This window comes from Heptranchias perlo, chromosome 20 (assembly GCF_035084215.1).
Source record: "Heptranchias perlo isolate sHepPer1 chromosome 20, sHepPer1.hap1, whole genome shotgun sequence".
Taxonomy (NCBI): domain Eukaryota; kingdom Metazoa; phylum Chordata; class Chondrichthyes; order Hexanchiformes; family Hexanchidae; genus Heptranchias; species Heptranchias perlo.
In genome coordinates this window covers 20,650,845-20,670,004 of record NC_090344.1, presented here as the reverse complement: position 1 = coordinate 20,670,004, position 19,160 = coordinate 20,650,845, and the positions used below count along the sequence as shown (strand labels likewise).

The window sequence follows — 19,160 nt, the reverse complement described above, 5'->3', positions numbered from 1 at the left end:
CATTTATCGGCGGGGAAAAGGAGATAGGGCGGCTGAGCTGAACAGATTACAACAAGTAACAAACCAAGAATCCCCGAGCCCTCCATTATAACTAACAAACTCTCCCAGGTAAGTGAGAGGAGAACACCGACTCCCTCTTTTTATCGCAGCGCTGTTAACTGGCAGTAATTGTCTGTTCCAATCAGCATGAGGCACAGTCCGAGGCCCACGGGCTCCGGAACATAAACCAGCATTCGCACGGCTCACACGGAGATGGGCCTGTTTTTAATGGAAGAAAAAAGGTGAGACTGGGTCCAACGACAGCTCCACAATTCGCCCCCGGACTTCTTGTTTGGTTGCATTGAAATTGTTGCTTTTTTCCCCCTTGACACCTTTATTTCTTCATCACAAAATTTAAAGAAACTGGAACCAAATCACATTATTAGTTTCTATTTTGCTTTTTTAGTCACTTTTATTTCTTAGACCCAACGTCACCTTTAATAGTTGATAAAATAAAATAGGCCCCATCTCAGTGTGACCCGTGGGAATGCGGTTTTTTTTTTAATACTAATTAATAAACAGAGTCAAATCAATATGTTATTGTCCAGATACAGTACGGTAGCATTCGTGGTTATGTTACTGAACTTGTAATCTAGCAGGCCTGGACGAATAATCTACGTGTCATAAGTTCAAATTCTGCCACGGCAGCTGGGGAATTTAAATTCAATTCATTAATTAAAATCTGGAATTAAAATACGACTATCAGTAATGGTGGCAATGAAACGACCGGATTGTCATAAATAAAACCCATCTGGTTCACTAATGTCCTTCAGAGAAGGAAACCTGCCGTACTTACCCGGTTGGCCTATGATGTGACTTCAGGCCCACAGCAATGTGGTTGATTCGTAATTGCCCTCTGAAATGGCCTAGCAAGCCATTCAGTTGTAAAAACTCGTTTAAAAAAAGTCATACTCAGAATAAAACTGGACATGAAAAAGGCACCCAAGCCCAGTTGACCCTGCAAAGTCCTCCTCACTAAAATCTGGGGACCAGTGCCAAAATTGGGAGAGCAGTCAAGCAACAGCCTGACATAGCCATACTCACAGAATCATGCCTTTCAGCAGAGGTCCGTGACTCTTCCATCACAATCCCTGGGTATGTGCTGTCCCACTGGCAGGACAGACAAACCAGAGGTGGCGGTGCAGTGATATACAGTCAGGAGGGAATGGCCCTGGCAGTCCTCAACATTGACTCTGGACCAAATGCAAATCTCATGGCATCAGGTCAAACATGAGCAAGGAAACCTCCTGCTTATTACCACCAACTGCCCTCCCTCAACTGATGAATCAGTCCTCCTCCATGTTGAGCACCACTTGGAGAAAGCGCTGAGGGTAGCAAGGGCCACAGAAGGTACTCTGAGTGGGGGACTTCAATGTCCATCACCAAGAGTGGCTCGGTAGCACGACTACTGGCCGAGTCCTGAAGGACAAAGCTGCCAGACTGGGCCTGCAGCAGATGGTGAGCGAACCAACACGAGGGGAAAAATTTACTTGACCTCGTCCTCACAAATCTACCTGTCGGAAATGCATCTGTACATGACAGTATTGGTGGGAGTGACCACCGCACAGTTCTCGTGGAGACGAACTCCCGTTTTCGCACTGAGGACACCATCCAACGTGTTGTGTGAACAGATCGTGGAAGCTCAAAACTTTGCCTCAGATACCTGTTATCTGGGGCAGATTAAATGGTGGAATATCAGCCGCGCTCAGCTGGCAATGTTCACGGTACATTTTCATGCAAACAGAACACACATTCGAAACCTGGAAATGCGAAACAACGAATGTTAAGGTAAAAACTCCCTGTCATCTCCGGGTGGTCTCAAACCAACATTTTCAGTTAACAGCCGAACGCGCTTAACAATTGGACCACAGAGACACGACGTTTGGTTTCCTGAACCACTAATTCACCGAGCTAACGTTTCAGCTTGAAACGATCAATGTAACAGCTGTCTTCCCATCAGTTTACTTTTCAAAATAAAGGGTGTGCAGCTTGCACGAGTGAAAATCGGTGCTGTCTTATTTCTGAACATCAAACTCCCCTTGTCCCTAAATGCCTGTATGTTGGAAGACTCGGTCACCCAGTGGTAGAGAGGGTTGATTTTTCGAGCTGTGATTCACCATTCTCTATTCCAGTAATGTTTCGGTTTGCAGAAAATGAGATGAGATGAAATGAGCAGGTCCAACGAGCAGGTCTGTGACACCACACGGTATCTACAAAGTTGTCTCTTGCACTTACAGTGAAGCGGACGGCAGTTTTCACTCTTAAACCAGTCACTATGATGTTCAGAAAATATGTGGCCGAGAAAGACTTGATTTCAGCCGAGTGACACTGGGCCAGAGTAAAATTGTGATTGTCGAGTGGCGAGAGGGTGGATTTGGAACTCCTGTGCGGCTGCACTGCGCATTGTCCAGATCTGCTTGGAGCGATATTCATTCAATTCATCACTTACAGGGACAGTTTGATTTCAAGTTTCTTTTTTCTGGTGCTTGGTGAGATTTCAAAACTGAAAGCGACCCATACCGACCCCAAACTCGTCACTTACACACTGACAGATACAAGGCGGCCACACTCTTCACTTCAGTGAGATGAAAGCGGAGAGCGATTTCACGGTTGAATGTAATGGCGAAGAAAACTCACCCAAAGAAAGTGCAGCTCATTGAGGTGCCTTTAAATTCCTGATTGTTTGCACTGAACTTCTTCCCAAAGCGTTGGAGATTCAGGTCGAGCGATTTGGGGACTTCTCCCTCTTCGCGAAAGTTTCAACCGCAGTTCGAGATCAAAAGTCGAGGGCAGAATGAGACACCTCCCTGAAACCGGGGAACAAAGAAACCAAACTTTAGAGCAAGGTTCTGTTTGTTGAGAAAAAGAAAATAAAAAAATTATTTTGGAAAGATCCAGAATGCTATCAGCTCAAAAAGCAACTGTTACCCCGGCGGGATTTGAAGACGCAGCCTTCTGGGGGAACAATAAGTAATGCAGATAGAAGCAGGAAGTTGAAAAGTCTGAATTGATAGATTAAGTGAGTGGACAAAACTGCGGCAAATGGAGGTCAATGTGTGGGAGAGCGAAGTCATCCATTTAAATCGATAAAAGATAAATGGTGAGAAGCTGGGAACTGTGGAGGAGCAGAGAGATTTCGGGGTCCGTGCACAGAAACCGCTACCAACCACTATAGGTACAAAAACGATTGAAAATCGTTAATGGGATGTTAGCAACGGTTCGTTCGTTTGCTTAGACGTGTCATAATATCCCGATCGCGGTTTGATTCCTGTATGGGCTGAGAAGGGTCTTTGGTTCGTGTTTATATGACTTTTAAAATCCAAGCTTTACAAACAGATCCACAGACTAAGTCACGGGGACAATTTTTGGAATAACATCCATTGTAGCTTTTACCCCTGGGCCGGAGAAACACGTCTTTCTATTTATTTGTCTTTCTCCGGTTTGCAGAGAAACGTTTAACTCGCGGCCTGTTCCCGTTAATGATCATCAGCAGCAACAGACAGACAGAGCGGGTCTGACCGCCCCGAGATGTGGAAAAGGCATCGGCTTTGGAGAAGTGAATCAAATCAGCTTGACTACTCTAATCCCATATATGACTCTATAATATGGGATTAGAGTAGACAGTGCTGATGGCCGGCGCGGACACGATGGGCCGAAGGGCCTCGATCCGTGCTGTATAACTCTATGACTCTCTAAATCAAATAATCACCCGGCACCGAGAGAGAGAAAACCAAGAGAAAAAGATAGAAGGGAATCGAGAAATAAAAACTAAATCAAGTCGATAGAAATATTTCCCATCCTTGATGTCTCTCTATTCAATCCCCAATCCTTCAGTGGCGGGAATCAAATTTCACTGTAAATAAATGCGAGAATCGACCCAAAGAAGAAGAAACCAAATAACCAAAAACTGCCGAAACCCGGGATTGAATGAACAACCTTTAGATCTTCAGTTTAACGCAATTCCAACTCAGCGATTTTGACCTAACAGCAAATTCAACTTTGCCTCCTTGTCCTGCAAGAAAATATCACCGCCGCGACGCCTTGCTCTTCCTGTTCATTACCGCACTTCATATATAAACATCGCACTCACATATATCCAATCACAGTTCATATATAAACATCGCACTCATATATAAAACCCCACAGTTCGTTTATAAACACCGCACTCATACACGCACCCACAGTTCATATATATTGACATAACAATCAGATCTACACACCTGCAGTTCATATATAAATATCGCACTCATATATAAACACCCAGACTTCACATATAAACATCGTTCTCATATATAAACTCCCACAGTTTATAAATCAGCAGCGCACTCATACATCCACACCCAGTTTATAGGAGGAAGTTCGGTACCGACCGCCGATACAGCTCTCAGAGTGGGAGAGGCGGAAGTAGCAGCGACCGAACAAACTCTGGATCTCATCCTTAAGACAGACCGGTAGATCCACCTGTGAAATTACATCGCATTTGTGCATCAGTGAGGGTAATGGGTTCTTAGTGGCGATCGATCGGGCCAAGGGGATCTCAGAGAGGGGAAGGGACAGTCAGATGGCATCAGAGAGTGTAAGGGGGCTCAGAGAGAGGAAGGGACAGTCAGATGGCATCAGAGCGTGTTTAAGATCTGAGAGAGGGGAAGGACTGCCGAGTATGGGAGAGTGTAAGGGGGCTCAGGACGTATCTGTGTAAGGGGCACTCAGTGGGCATCAGAGCAGGTAAATGGCGCTGACAAGTTTCAAAGAGGATCATGGACTCACTGACGGTATCGGAGAAGGTAAGAGACAGAGCGTATCAGAGAAGATAAGGCGCTCAGGGTGAACCAAGGAGGGTAAGGTGGGCTCAGGAGGTATCAGAGAGGCGAATGGATCCAGAGTTGGCATCTTCTTAATATTACATTTTCTAACCTTCAACATTTTTAATAACGGCAAAAAATGAAGCGGACTGAACCGATAACCTGTCCGTGTCCCATGTGGTGGGAACGAGAAGGTAGAATCAGGAGGGAGTGGATAATTGGCAAGGCTCACGGTTTCCTTTCATACAGCTCAGGGTTGTGTCTTGTGATGTGACTGGAGAAAAGGGGTTGCACTTTGAAACTTTTATCACTCAGTGTGAAAAATAGAACACAAATCGCCCAAAGTGGGGCTCGAACCCACGACCTTAAGATTAAGAGTCTCATGCACTACAGACTGAGCTAGCCGGGCCGACGATCAAAATTCTTCCCATCCTATTATTGCAGAGAGACAGCTGTTGGCTTTGCTGCAGGAGTTCAGTTCGTTCCACAATCACAGTGTATCTCCTTCTGAACACCCGTTTTTTTTTCTGGAGTTAGTCTGATGCCGTCACACTCTTCACTTCAGTGAGATGAAAGCGGAGAGCGATTTCAGGGTCGAATGCAATGACGAACAAAACTCATTCAATGAAAGTGCAGGTCATTGAGGGGCATTTAAAGTCCTGATTGTTTGAACTGAACTTCATCCCAAAGCGTTTGAGATTCACGTGGAGTGATTTGGGGACATCTTTTCCCTCTTTGCAAAAGTTTCAACTGCAGGTCAAGATCAAAAGTCGAGGGCAGAATGAGACGCCTTCCTGAAATTTGAGAACTCGGGAAGCAGACTTTAGAGCAAGGTTCTGTTAATTGTGAAAAAGCAGATAAAACATTAATTCCGGAACGATCCAGAATCCAGCTCTAAAATTAACGGTTACCCATCATTTATACACGCAGCCTTCTGGTGGCACAAGAAGTAATGTCGCTTAAAAACCGGAAGTTGAAAAGTGGGAATTGATAGATGAAGTGAGTGGGCAAAACTGCGGCAAATAGAGTTCAATGTGGGGGAGAGCGCGGTCATGCACTGTAAATCTGAGAAAGATAAATCAGAGTATTTTCTAAAGTGGTGAGAATCTCGGAACTGTGGACGAGCATAGAGATTTAGAGTGCCATGTACAGAAACCGCTACCAGCCAGCGTACAGGTAAAAAAATAATTAAATAACCGAATGTGCCGTTCGTCGGGCCGGTTAGCTCATTTGCATAGAGTATACCGTAATGTCATGATCACGGATTCGATTCTTGTAATTTACTTTATTTATTTCGGGTTTTTGTAACTTTTAAAATCGAAGCTTTACAAAAAAAACCACAGACAAATTCACGGGGACAGTTTTTTTGAATAACATCCATTGCAACTTTGCCCTCGGGTCGGAGAAACAAGTCTTTTTTTGTCTTTCTCCGGTTTGCAGATAAACGTTTAACTCGCGGCCTGTTCCCATTAATGATCATCAGCAGCAACAGACAGACAGAGCGGGTCTGACCGCCCCGAGATGTGGAAAAGGGATCAGTTTAGAACAAATGCATCAAATCAAATATCACCCGGCACGAGAGAGACAAAACCAAGAGAAAAAGGCAGAAGGTAACAGAAATAAAAACTACACAGAGACGATAGAAATATTTCCCATCCTTGATGCCTTTCTATTCCATCCCCAATCCTTCAGTGTCGGGTATCAAATTTTACTAAAAATAAATGCGAGAATCGAAGCAAGGAAGGAGATACTAAACAACCATAAACTGCCGAAACACGGGATTGAACTAAGGACCTTAACACTCTCCCAACTGAGCTATTTCGGATCCACATCCATCGTTTATTTCGTGTTATTGTCGTGGAAGTAAATATAGCCCCAGGAGGAATTGCCCCTCCTGTTCATTCCACAGTTTATATATAAACATTGCACTCATATATACACACCCACAGAGCATATATAAGCATCGCTGTCATACATAAACTCCCAAAGTTTATCAATCAGCAGCGCACTCATAGATCCACACCCAGTTTATAGGAGGAAGATCAGTACCGACTGCCAATAGAGCTCTCAGAGTGGCAGAGGCGGAAGCAACAGCGACCGAACAAATCTGGATCTCATTCTTAACACAGACCGGTAGATCCACCTGTGAAGTTACACTGCACTTTGAAAGCAGGGACGGTAATGTGTTCTGACAAGGCATCGGGGGGTCTAATCGCTTCTTAGTGGCGATCCATTGGGGCAAGGGCATCTCAGAGAGGGGAGCGGGCATTCAGAGGGTATCAGAGAGTATATTGAGATCTCGCAGAGGGGAAGGACTGCCAGAGGGTATCAGAGAGTGTAAGGACGCTCAGGGCGTGTCAGTGGGTGAGGGGCACTCAGCGGGTACCAGAGAGTGTAAAGGGCGCTGATATGGTTCAAAGAGGATCATGGGCTCTCTGAGGATATCACAGAAGATGAGCAGCTCATGGAGAATCAAAGAGGGTAATGTGGGCTCAGGAGGTATCAGAGAGGCGAATGGATCCAGAGTTGGCATCTTCTAAATATTACACTTCCTAACCATCAACATTTTTAATAACAGCAAAAATGAAATCTATTGAAACGGTATCTGTCGTGTCCCATGTGGAGGGAATGAGAAGATAGTACCGGGAGGGGCTGGATATTTGGCAACGCTCACGGTTTCCTTTCACACAGCTCAGTGTTTTGTCTGTTTATATAACTGGATTTCGTGAACTGGAGATAAGAGGTTGCAATTTGAACCTTTCATCACCCACTGTGAAAAATAGAACACAAAACGCCCAAGCTGTGGTTTAAACCCACGACCCTGAGATGAGGAATTTCGTGCTTTACCGACTGATCGAGCCGGGCCAGCGACAGGGCTCCTTCTCATCCTATTATTGCAGAGAGGCAGGTGGTGACGTTGGTGTTGGGGTTCAGTTTGTCCGACAATCCCAAGGTGGCTGAATCTGAACACCCACTTCTCATTCTCGAGTCAATCTGATGCCTTTTACCAGTCGTCCAGCCCCGCGCTGAGCAGGAGAGGAACATCGGGACAGGAGAAGACCATTCAGACCCTCGAACCTGCTGTCTCATTCAATTTGATCATGAGATGATCAGTAATTCATGTCTGTTTCCCCGCCTTGGACTCATATCCCTTGGTAATCGAAACGGAAAAAGATCTATCAATATCAGATTTGAAAATTTGATTTGAGCCACAATCCACATCCTTTGGGATGAGAGATTTCCAGTTTTCGGCTGTATTTTGTTTGCTAAAGTGATTCCTGATTTCTTGCATGAAGAGTCCAGCTCCAATTTCATTTTGGATTCGGCAAACAGAGAGAGAGAAAAAGGCCGCCTTAACCGGAGATTGATCCTTTAACGATCTCTCACAAAGCAACTGAAAACTGTCGGAATGTGAATACCATTTCACTTCTCCAAAATAAAGGGAGTGACATTCATTGTGGAAACAGTCTGATGTCGCTCACTGTAGAAATATCCATGTCAGTGTGATTCAGTCTGAAGGAGCTCGCCTGCAACCTTCGAACCTTCTCTGTCAAGAAGTATTCCGACTTCGTTCAAGCCAATCTCGTTTTTTTGGATATTTTTCAGATGCCTGTTATCCAACCGCAGAATAAATGGTGGAAAATCAGACGCACTAAGCTGGCAATGTTTACGGTACATTTTCTGGCAGATAAGACACACATTCGAACCCAAGAAATGCGAGACAACGAATGTTAAGGTAAAAGGTTGCTCTAGCGTCCCCGGCTGAGTTCGAAGCACCAACTTTTTAGTTGACTGCCAGAACGAGCCAACCAATTGCGCCACAGAGACAGAGTTTGCTATTGCGCAAGGACGAATTCACAGAGCTGACGCTTCAGGTTGCCGCACTCAATGTAACAGCTTTCTTCCAATCAGTTTACTTTTCCAAAATAAAGGGTGTGCAGCTTGCACGAGTGAAAATCTGTGCTGTATTATTTCTGAAAATTAAACTCACCTTGCCATTAAACACCTGCATGTTGAAAGACTCAGTCCCCTCGTAGTAGAGAGGATTGATTTCTGAGCTGTGATTCGCCATTCTCTGTTCCAGTAATATTCAGGTTTGCTGAAAATGAGATGAGATGAATTGAACAGGACAAACCAGCAGGTCTGTGACACTACACGGTGTCTAAAATTAAATTTCACTGCAAATAAATCCGAGAATCGAAGCAAGGACAAAAACAAAAACTGCCGAAACTCGGGATTGAACCAAGGACCTTCAGATCTTCAGTCTAACGCTCTCCCAACTGAGCTATTTCGGCTCTGTACCCAACGATTACTTTGTGTTATTGTCGTGGAAGAAAATATAACCCCAGGAGGAATTGCCCCTCCTGTTCATTCCACAATTCATATATAAACATCGTACTCGTAGAGATACACCCACAGTTCATATATAAACATCGTTGTCATACGTAAACTACCAAAGTTTATAAATCAACAGCGCACTCATACATCCACACCCAGTTTGTGGGAGGAAGATCGGTACCGACCGCCGATCGAGCTCTCAGAGGCGGAAGCAGCAGCGACCGATCAAACTCTTGATCTCATCCTTAACACAGACCGGTAGATCCACCTGTGAAGTTACACCGCACTTTGATAGCAGGGACGGTAATTGCTTCTGAGAAGGCCTCAGGGCGTCTAATCGCTTCTTAGTGGCGATCCATTGTGGCAAGGGCATCTCAGAGAGGGGAAGGTACTATCAGAGGGCATCAGAGAGTGTAAGGGGGCTCAAAGAGGAGAGCGGGCAGTCAGATGGCATCAGAGAGTGTTTTAAGATCTGAGAGAGGGGAAGGACTGCCGAGTATGGGAGAGTGTAAGGCGGCTCAGGGCGCATCTGTGTGAGGGGCAATCAATAGGTATCAGAGCAGGTGAATGGCGCTGACAAGGTTCAAAGTGGATCATGGACTCTCTGAGGTTATCGGAGAAGGTAAGAGACAGAGCGTATCAGCGATGATAAGGAGCGCAGGGAGAATCAAATAGGGTAAGGGGAGATCAGGAGGTCTCAGAGAGGCGAATTGTTCCAGAGTTGGCATCTCCTAAATATTACATTTTCAGACCTTCAACATTTTTAATAACAGCAAAAAATGAATCCGATTGAACCGATAACATGTCCGTGTCCCATGTGGAGGGAACGAGGAGGTCGAATCGGGAGGGAGTGGATATTTGGCAACGCTCACGGTTTCCTTTCACGCAGCTCAGGGTTGTGTCTGGTTCGAATCTGGAGACAAGAGGTTGCACTTTGAAACTTTTATCACACAGTGTGAAAAGTAGAACACATATCGCCCAACGTGGGGCTCGAACCAACGACCCTGAGATTAAGAGTCTCATGCTCTCCCGACTGCTCCTGCCGTGCCGACTGCCGAAATTCTTCCCATCCTATTATTGCAGAGAGACAGCTGTTGGCTTTGCTGCAGGAGTTCAGTTCGTTCCACAATCTCAGGGTATCTGCTTCTGAACACCCGTTTTTTCATTCTGGAGCTCGTCTGATGTCTTCTAGCATTCGTCCAGCCCCGCGCTGAGCAGTATCGGAACATCGGGACAAGAGAAGGCCATTCGGCCCCTCGAACCTGCTGCCCCATTCAATTCGATCATGAGTTGATCTGCAATTCATCTCTGTTTCTCCGCCTTGGACTCATATTCCTTGGTACCCGAATCGAAAAACGATGTCTCAATATCAGATTTCAAATTATGAATTGAGCCACAATCATCATCCTTTGGGATGAGAGAGTTCCAGCTTTCGGCCGTATTTTGTTTGCAAAAGTGATTCCTGATTTCTTGCCTGATTAGTCCAGCTCCAATTTCATTTTGGATTCGGCCAACAAAGAGAGAGAAAAAGGCCGTCTTAACCGGAGATTGATCCTTTAGCGATCTCTCACAAATCAACTGAAACCAGTCGGAATGTGAATACCATTTCACTTTTCCAAAATAAAGGGAGTGACATTCATTGTGGAAACAGTCTGATGTCGCTCACTGCAGAAATATCCATGTCAGTGTGAAGGAGCTCGCTTGCAACCTTCGAACCTTCTCTGTCAAGAAGTATTCCGACTTCGTTCAAGCCAACCTCGTTTTTTTGGATATTTTTCATATGCCTGTTATCCAACCGCAGAATAAATGGTGGAAAATCAGACGCACTCAGCTGGCAATGCTTGCGGTACATTTTCTGGCAGACAAGACACACATTCGAACCCAAGAATTTGCGAGACGATGAATGTTAAGGTAAAAGGTTGCCTTCGTGTCCTCGAACGACCAACTTTTCAGTTCGCAGCGAAACGCGCTAACCAATTGCGCCACAGAAACAGAACTTGCAAATGTTCAAGGACAAATTCATCGAGCTGACGCTTCAGGTTGCCGCACTCAATGTAACAGCTTTCTTCCAATCAGTTTACTTTTCCAAAATAAAATGTGTGCAGCTTGCACGAGTCAAAATCTGTGCTGTATTATTTCTGAAAATTAAACTCACCTTGCCATTAAACACCTGTATGTTGAAAGACTCAGTCCGCTCGTGGAAGAGAGGATTGATTTTTGAGCTGTGATTCGCCATTCTCTGTTCCAGTAATATTCAGGTTTGCGGAAAATGAGATGAGATGAAATGAGCAGGACAAACCAGCAGGTCTGTGACACTACACGGTGTCTACAAAGTTGTCTCTTGCACTTACAGTGAAGTGGACGACAATTTTCACTCTTAAACCAGTAATTATTATGTTAAGAAAAAATGTGGCCGAGAAAGACTCGATTTCAGCGCGGTGACACGGGCCAGAGTGAAGTTCAGTTAATGCGATTGCCGAGTGGCGAGAGGGTGGATTTGTAACTCCTGTGCGGCTGCGCTGCGCATTGTCCAGATCTGTTTGGAGCGATATTCCCTTCAATTCATCACTTACAGGGACAGTTTGATTCTAAGTTTCTTTTCCCCGGTGCTTGGTGAGATTTCAGAAATAAACGCGACCCGTGCTTAACCCAAACTCGTCATTAACACGTTGACCGATACAAGGCGGCCACACTCTCCACTTCAGTGAGATGAAAGCCGACAGCGATTTCTCGTCGATTCCAATGTCGAAAAAAAATCATTCAATGAAAGTGCAGGTCATTGAGGTGCCTTTAAATTCCTGATTGTTTCCACAGAACTTCTTCCCAAAGCGTTTGAGATACACGTGGGGCGATTTGGGGACTTCTTCTCCCTCTTTGCAAAAGTTTCATCCGCAGCACAAGATCAAAAGTCGAGGGCAAAATGAAACGATTTGCTGAAATTTGAGAACCAGAGAACCAGAATTTAGAGCAATGTTATTTTTATTGAGAAAAAGCAGATGAAACATTCATTCCGAACGATACAGAATCCTATCAGCTCTAAAGGCAACGGTTCACCCGTGTTTTGAACACGCAGCCTTCTGGTGACGCAGGAAGAAACGCAGATGGTAGCAGGGAATTGAAAAGTGGGAATTGATAGATTAAGTGTGTGGACAAAACTGTGGCAAATAGTGTTCAATGTGGGGGAGACCGAGGTCATACACTTTAAATCTAAGAAAGATAAATCAGAGTATTTTCTAAATGGTGAGAAACTCGGTGCTGTGGAGGAGCAGAGAGATTTAGGGGTCCAAGTACAGAAATCGCTGCAGGTACAAAAATTTATTAAACAGCCTAATGTGCCGTTGGTACGGCCGGTTAACTCGTTTGCAAATAGTATACTGTAACATAATGATCACGGACTCGATTCTTGTAATTTACTTTATTTATTTCGCGTTTTTGTAACTTTTGAAATCGAAGCTTTAAAAAGAAAATCAACAGAAAAATTCACGGGGACCGTTTTTGAATTACATCCGTTGTAACTTTGCCCCTGGGCAGGATAAACACGTCTTTCTTTTGATTTGTCTTTCTCCAATTTGCAGATAAACGTTTAACTCGCGGCCTGTTCCCATTAATGATCATCAGCAGCAACAGACAGACAGAGCGGGTCTGACCGCCCCGAGATGTGGAAAATGGAACAGTTTCGGACAAATCAAATAGTCACCTGGCACCGAGAGAGACAAAACCAAGAGAAAAAGGCAGAAGGTAACAGTGAAATAACAGCCAAATACAAACGATATAAATAATTCCCATCCTTGATGTCTCTCGATTCAATCCCCAATCCTTCAGTGGCGGGAATTAAATTTCACTGCAAATCAATCCGAGAATCGAAGCAAGGACACAAACAAAAACTGCCGAAACTCGGGATTGAACCAAGGACCTTCAGATCTTCAGTCTAACGCTCTCCCAACTGAGCTATTTCGGCTCTGTACCCAACGATTACTTTGTGTTATTGTCGTGGAAGAAAATATAACCCCAGGAGGAATTGCCCCTCCTGTTCATTCCACAATTCATATATAAACATCGTACTCGTAGAGATACACCCACAGTTCATATATAAACATCGTTGTCATACGTTAGCTACCAAAGTTTATAAATCAACAGCGCAATCATACATCCACACCCAGTTTATGGGAGGAAGATCGGTCCCGACCGCCGATAGAGCTCTCAGAGGCGGAAGCAGCAGCGACCGATCAAACTCTTGATCTCATCCTTAACACAGACCGGTAGATCCACCTGTGAAGTTACACCGCACTTTGATAGCAGGGACGGTAATTGCTTCTGAGAAGGCCTCAGGGCGTCTAATCGCTTCTTAGTGGCGATCCATTGTGGCAAGGGCATCTCAGAGAGGGGAAGGTATTATCAGAGGGCATCAGAGAGTGTAAGGGGGCTCAAAGAGGAGAGCGTGCAGTCAGATGGCATCAGAGAGTGTTTTTAAGATCTGAGAGAGGGGAAGGACTGCCCAGTATGGGAGAGTGTAAGGCGGCTCAGGGCGCATCTGTATAAGGGGCAATCAATAGGTATCAGAGCAGGTGAATGGCGCTGACAAGGTTCAAAGTGAATCATGGACTCTCTGAGGGTATCGGAGAAGGTAAGAGACAGAGCGTATCAGCGATGATAAGGAGCACAGAGAGAATCAAATGGGGTAAGGGGGGATCAGGAGGTATCAGAGAGGCGAATTGTTCCAGCGTTGGCATCTCCTAAATATTACATTTTCTGACCTTCAACATTTTTAATAACAACAAAAAGTGAATCCAATTGAACCGATAACCTGTCCGTGTCCCATGTGGAGGGAACGAGAAGGTAGAATCGATAGGGAGTGGATATTTGGCAACGCTCACGGTTTCCTTTCACACAGCTCAGGGTTGTGTCTTTTTCGAATCTGGGGACAAGAGGTTGCACTTTAAAATTTTTATCACCGAGTGTGAAAAGTAGAACACAAATCGCCCAACGTGGGGCTCGAACCCACGACCCTGAGATTAAGAGTCTCATGCTCTACCGACTGAGCTCGCCGGGCCGACTGCTGAAATTCTTCCCATCTTATCATTGCAGAGAGACAACTGTTGGCTTTGCTGCAGGAGTTCAGTTCGTTCCACAATCTCAGGGTATCGACTTCTGAACACCCGTTTTTTCATTCTGGAGTTAGTCTGATGTCTTTTACCATTCGTCCAGCTCCGCGCTGAGCAGTATCGGAACATCGGGACAAGAGAAGGCCATTCAGCCCCTCGAACCTGCTGCCCCATTCAATTGGATCATGAGTTGATCTGCAATTCATCTCTGTTTCTCCGTCTTGGACTCATATTCCTTGGTACCCGAATCGAAAAACGATCTGTCAATATCAGACTTCAAATTATGAATTGAACCACAATCCACATCCTTTGGGATGAGAGAGTTACAGCTTTCGGCCGTATTTTGTTTGCTAAAGTGATTCCTGATTTCTTGCATGATTAGTCCAGCTCCAATTTCATTTTGGATTCGGCCAACAGAGAGAGAGAAAAAGGCCGTCTTCACCGGAGATTGATCCTTTAGCGATCTCTCACAAATCAACTGAAACCAGTCGGAATGTGAATACCATTTCACTTTTCCAAAATAAAGGGAGTGACATTCATTGTGGAAACAGTCTGATGTCGCTCACTGCAGAAATATCCAAGTCAGTGTGAAGGAGCTCGCTTGCAACCTTCGAACCTTCTCTGTCAAGAAGTATTCCGACTTCGTTCAAGCCAACCTCGTTTTTTTGGATATTTTTCATATGCCTGTTATCCAACCGCAGAATAAATGGTGGAAAATCAGACGCACTCAGCTGGCAATGCTTGCGGTACATTTTCTGGCAGACAAGACACACATTCGAACCCAAGAATTCGCGAGACAATGAATGTTAAGGTAAAAGGTTGCCTTCGTGTCCTCCAACGACCAAATTTTCATTTCGCAGCGAAACGCGCTAACCAATTGCGCCACAGAAACAGAACTTGCAAATGTTCAAGGACGAATTCATCGAGCTGAAGCTTCGGGTTGCCGCACTCAATGTAACAGCTTTCTTCCAATCAGTTTACTTTTCCAAAATAAAATGTGTGCAGCTTGCACGAGTCAAAATCTGTGCTGTATTATTTCTAAAAATTAAACTCACCTTGCCATTAAACACCTGTATGTTGAAAGACTCAGTCCGCTCGTGGAAGAGAGGATTGATTTTTGAGCTGTGATTCGCCATTCTCTGTTCCAGTAATATTCAGGTTTGCGGAAAATGAGATGAGATGAAATGAGCAGGACAAACCAGCAGGTCTGTGACACTACACGGTGTCTCCAAAGTTGTCTATTGCACTTACAGTGAAGTGGACGACAATTTTCACTCTTAAACCAGTAATTATTATGTTAAGAAAAAATGTGGCCGAGAAAGACTCGATTGCAGCGCGGTGACACTGGGCCAGAGTAAAGTTCAGTTCATGAGATTGCCGAGTGGCGAGAGGTTGGATTTGTAACTCCTGTGCGGCTGCGCTGCGCATTGTCCAGATCTGTTTGGAGCGATATTCCCTTCAATTCATCACTTACAGGGACAGTTTGATTCTAAGTTTCTTTTCCCCGGTGCTTGGTGAGATTTCAGAAATAAACGCGACCCGTGCTTAACCCAAACTCGTCACTAACACGTTGACCGATACAAGGCGGCCACACTCTGCACTTCAGTGAGATGAAAGCCGACAGCGATTTCTCGTCGATTCCAATGGCGAAAAAAAGTCATTCAATGAAAGTGCAGGTCATTGAGGTGCCTTTAAATTCCTGATTGTTTGCACAGAACTTCTTCCCAAAGCGTTTGAGATACACGTGGGGCGATTTGGGGACTTCTTCTCCCTCTTTGCAAAAGTTTCATCCGCAGCACAAGATCAAAAGTCGAGGGCAAAATGAAACGATTTGCTCAAATTTGAAATCCAGAGAACCAGAATATAGAGCAAGGTTCTGTTTATTGAGAAAAAGCAGATGAAACATTCATTCCGGAACGATACAGAACCCTATCAGCTCTAAAGGCAACGGTTACCCCGTGTTTTGAACACGCAGCCTTCTGGTGACGCAGGAAGTCACGCAGATGGTAGCAGGAAATTGAAAAGTGGGAATTGATAGATTAAGTGTGTGGACAAAACTGTGGCAAATAGTGTTCAATTTGGGGGAGACCGAGGTCATACACTTTAAATCTAAGAAAGATAAATCAGAGTATTTTCTAAATGGTGAGAAACTCGGTGCTGTGGAGGAGCAGAGAGATTTCGGGGTCCAAGTACAGAAATCGCTGCAGGTACAAAAATTAATTAAACAGCCTAATGTGCCGTTGGTACGACCGGTTAACTCGTTTGCAAAGAGTATACTGTAACATAATGATCACGGACTCGATTCTTGTAATTTACTTTATTTATTTCGCGTTTTTGTAACTTTTGAAATCGAAGCTTTAAAAAGAAAATCAACAGAAAAATTCACGGGGACCGTTTTTGAATTACATCCGTTGTAACTTTGCCCCTGGGCAGGATAAACACGTCTTTCTTTTGATTTGTCTTTCTCCAATTTGCAGATAAACGTTTAACTCGCGGCCTGTTCCCATTAATGATCATCAGCAGCAACAGACAGACAGAGCGGGTCTGACCGCCCCGAGATGTGGAAAATGGAACAGTTTCGGACAAATCAAATAGTCACCTGGCACCGAGAGAGACAAAACCAAGAGAAAAAGGCAGAAGGTAACAGTGAAATAACAGCCAAATACAAACGATATAAATAATTCCCATCCTTGATGTCTCTCTATTCAATCCCCAATCCTTCAGTGGCGGGAATTAAATTTCACTGCAAATAAATCCGAGAATCGAAGCAAGGAAGAAGAAAGTAAACAAACAAAAACTGCCGAAACTCGGGATTGAACCAAGGACCTTCAGATCTTCAGTCTAACGCTCTCCCAACTGAGCTATTTCGGCTCTGTACCCAACGATTACTTTGTGTTATTGTCGTGGAAGAAAACATAACCCCAGGAGGAATTGCCCCTCCTGTTCATTCCACAATTCATATATAAACATCGTACTCGTAGAGATACACCCACAGTTCATATATAAACATCGTTGTCATACGGAAACTACCAAAGTTTATAAATCAACAGCGCACTCATACATCCACACCCAGTTTGTGGGAGGAAGATCGGTACCGACCGCCGATGGAGCTCTCAGAGGCGGAAGCAGCAGCGACCGATCAAACTCTTGATCTCATCCTTAACACAGACCGGTAGATCCACCTGTGAAGTTACACCGCACTTTGATAGCAGGGACGGTAATTGCTTCTGAGAAGGCCTCAGGGCGTCTAATCGCTTCTTAGTGGCGATCCATTGTGGCAAGGGCATCTCAGAGAGGGGAAGGTACTATCAGAGGGCATCAGAGAGTGTAAGGGGGCTCAAAGAGGAGAGCGGGCAGTCAGATGGCATCAGAGAGTGTATTAAGATCTGAGAGAGGGGAAGGACTGCCCAGTATGGGAGAGTGGAAGGCGGCTCAGGGCGCATCTGTGTAAGGGGCAATCAATAGGTATCAGAGCAGGTGAATGGCGCTGACAAGGTTCAAAGTGGATCATGGACTCTCTGAGGTTATCGGAGAAGGTAAGAGACAGAGCGTATCAGCGATGATAAGGAGCGCAGGGAGAATCAAATAGGGTAAGGGGAGATCAGGAGGTCTCAGAGAGGCGAATTGTTCCAGAGTTGGCATCTCCTAAATATTACATTTTCAGACCTTCAACATTTTTAATAACAGCAAAAAATGAATCCGATTGAACCGATAACATGTCCGTGTCCCATGTGGAGGGAACGAGGAGGTCGAATCGGGAGGGAGTGGATATTTGGCAACGCTCACGGTTTCCTTTCACGCAGCTCAGTGTTGTGTCTGGTTCGAATCTGGAGACAAGAGGTTGCACTTTGAAACTTTTATCACACAGTGTGAAAAGTAGAACACAAATCGCCCAACGTGGGGCTCGAACCAACGACCCTGAGATTAAGAGTCTCATGCTCTCCCGACTGCGCTTGCCGTGCCGACTGCCGAAATTCTTCCCATCCGATTATTGCAGAGAGACAGCTGTTGGCTTTGCTGCAGGAGTTCAGTTCGTTCCACAATCTCAGGGTATCTGCTTCTGAACACCCGTTTTTTCATTCTGGAGCTCGTCTGATGTCTTTTACCATTCGTCCAGCCCCGCGCTGAGCAGTATCGGAACATCGGGACAAGAGAAGGCCATTCAGCCCCTCGAACCTTCTGCCCCATTCAATTCGATCATGAGTTGATCTGCAATTCATCTCTGTTTCTCCGCCTTGGACTCATATTCCTTGGTACCCGAATCGAAAAACGATGTCTCAATATCAGATTTCAAATTATGAATTGAGCCACAATCATCATCCTTTGGGATGAGAGAGTTCCAGCCTTCGGCCGTATTTTGTTTGCAAAAGTGATTCCTGATTTCTTGCCTGATTAGTCCAGCTCCAATTTCATTTTGGATTCGGCCAACAAAGAGAGAGAAAAAGGCCGTCTTAACCGGAGATTGTCCTTTTACTATCTCTCACAAATCAACTGAAACCAGTCGGAATGTGAATACCATTTCACTTTTCCAAAATAAAGGGAGTGACATTCATTGTGGAAACAGTCTGATGTCGCTCACTGTAGAAATATCCATGTCAGTGTGATTCAGTCTGAAGGAGCTCGCCTGCAACCTTCGAACCTTCTCTGTCAAGAAGTGTTCCGACTTCGTTCAAGCCAATCTCGGATTTTTTGGATTTTTTCAGATGCCTTTTATCCAACCGCAGAATAAATGGTGGAAAATCAGACGCACTCAGCTGGCAATGTTTGCGGGACATTTTCTGGCAGATAAGACACACATTCGAACCCAAGAAATGCGAGACATGAATGTTAAGGTAAAAGGTTGCCTTTGCGTCCTCTCGTGGGTTCGAACGACCAACTT

The 19,160-nt window shown here is 44.9% G+C and overlaps 5 non-coding genes across 5 annotated transcripts; all 5 read right to left on the bottom strand.

Moving 5' to 3' along the window:
- Positions 1–5,177: 5,177 nt before the first annotated feature.
- Positions 5,178–5,250, bottom strand: trnak-cuu (transfer RNA lysine (anticodon CUU)). The gene has a single exon. It is a non-coding gene; the product is annotated as a tRNA-Lys (tRNA).
- Positions 5,251–9,063: 3,813 nt separating this feature from the next.
- trnaf-gaa (transfer RNA phenylalanine (anticodon GAA)) lies at positions 9,064–9,136 on the bottom strand. Its single transcript has one exon. It is a non-coding gene; the product is annotated as a tRNA-Phe (tRNA).
- A 3,928-nt stretch (positions 9,137–13,064) lies between these two features.
- On the bottom strand, positions 13,065–13,137 carry trnaf-gaa (transfer RNA phenylalanine (anticodon GAA)). Its single transcript has one exon. It is a non-coding gene; the product is annotated as a tRNA-Phe (tRNA).
- A 1,019-nt stretch (positions 13,138–14,156) lies between these two features.
- Positions 14,157–14,229, bottom strand: trnak-cuu (transfer RNA lysine (anticodon CUU)). The gene has a single exon. It is a non-coding gene; the product is annotated as a tRNA-Lys (tRNA).
- A 2,850-nt stretch (positions 14,230–17,079) lies between these two features.
- Positions 17,080–17,152, bottom strand: trnaf-gaa (transfer RNA phenylalanine (anticodon GAA)). Its single transcript has one exon. It is a non-coding gene; the product is annotated as a tRNA-Phe (tRNA).
- Between the last annotated feature and the right edge of the window lie 2,008 nt (positions 17,153–19,160).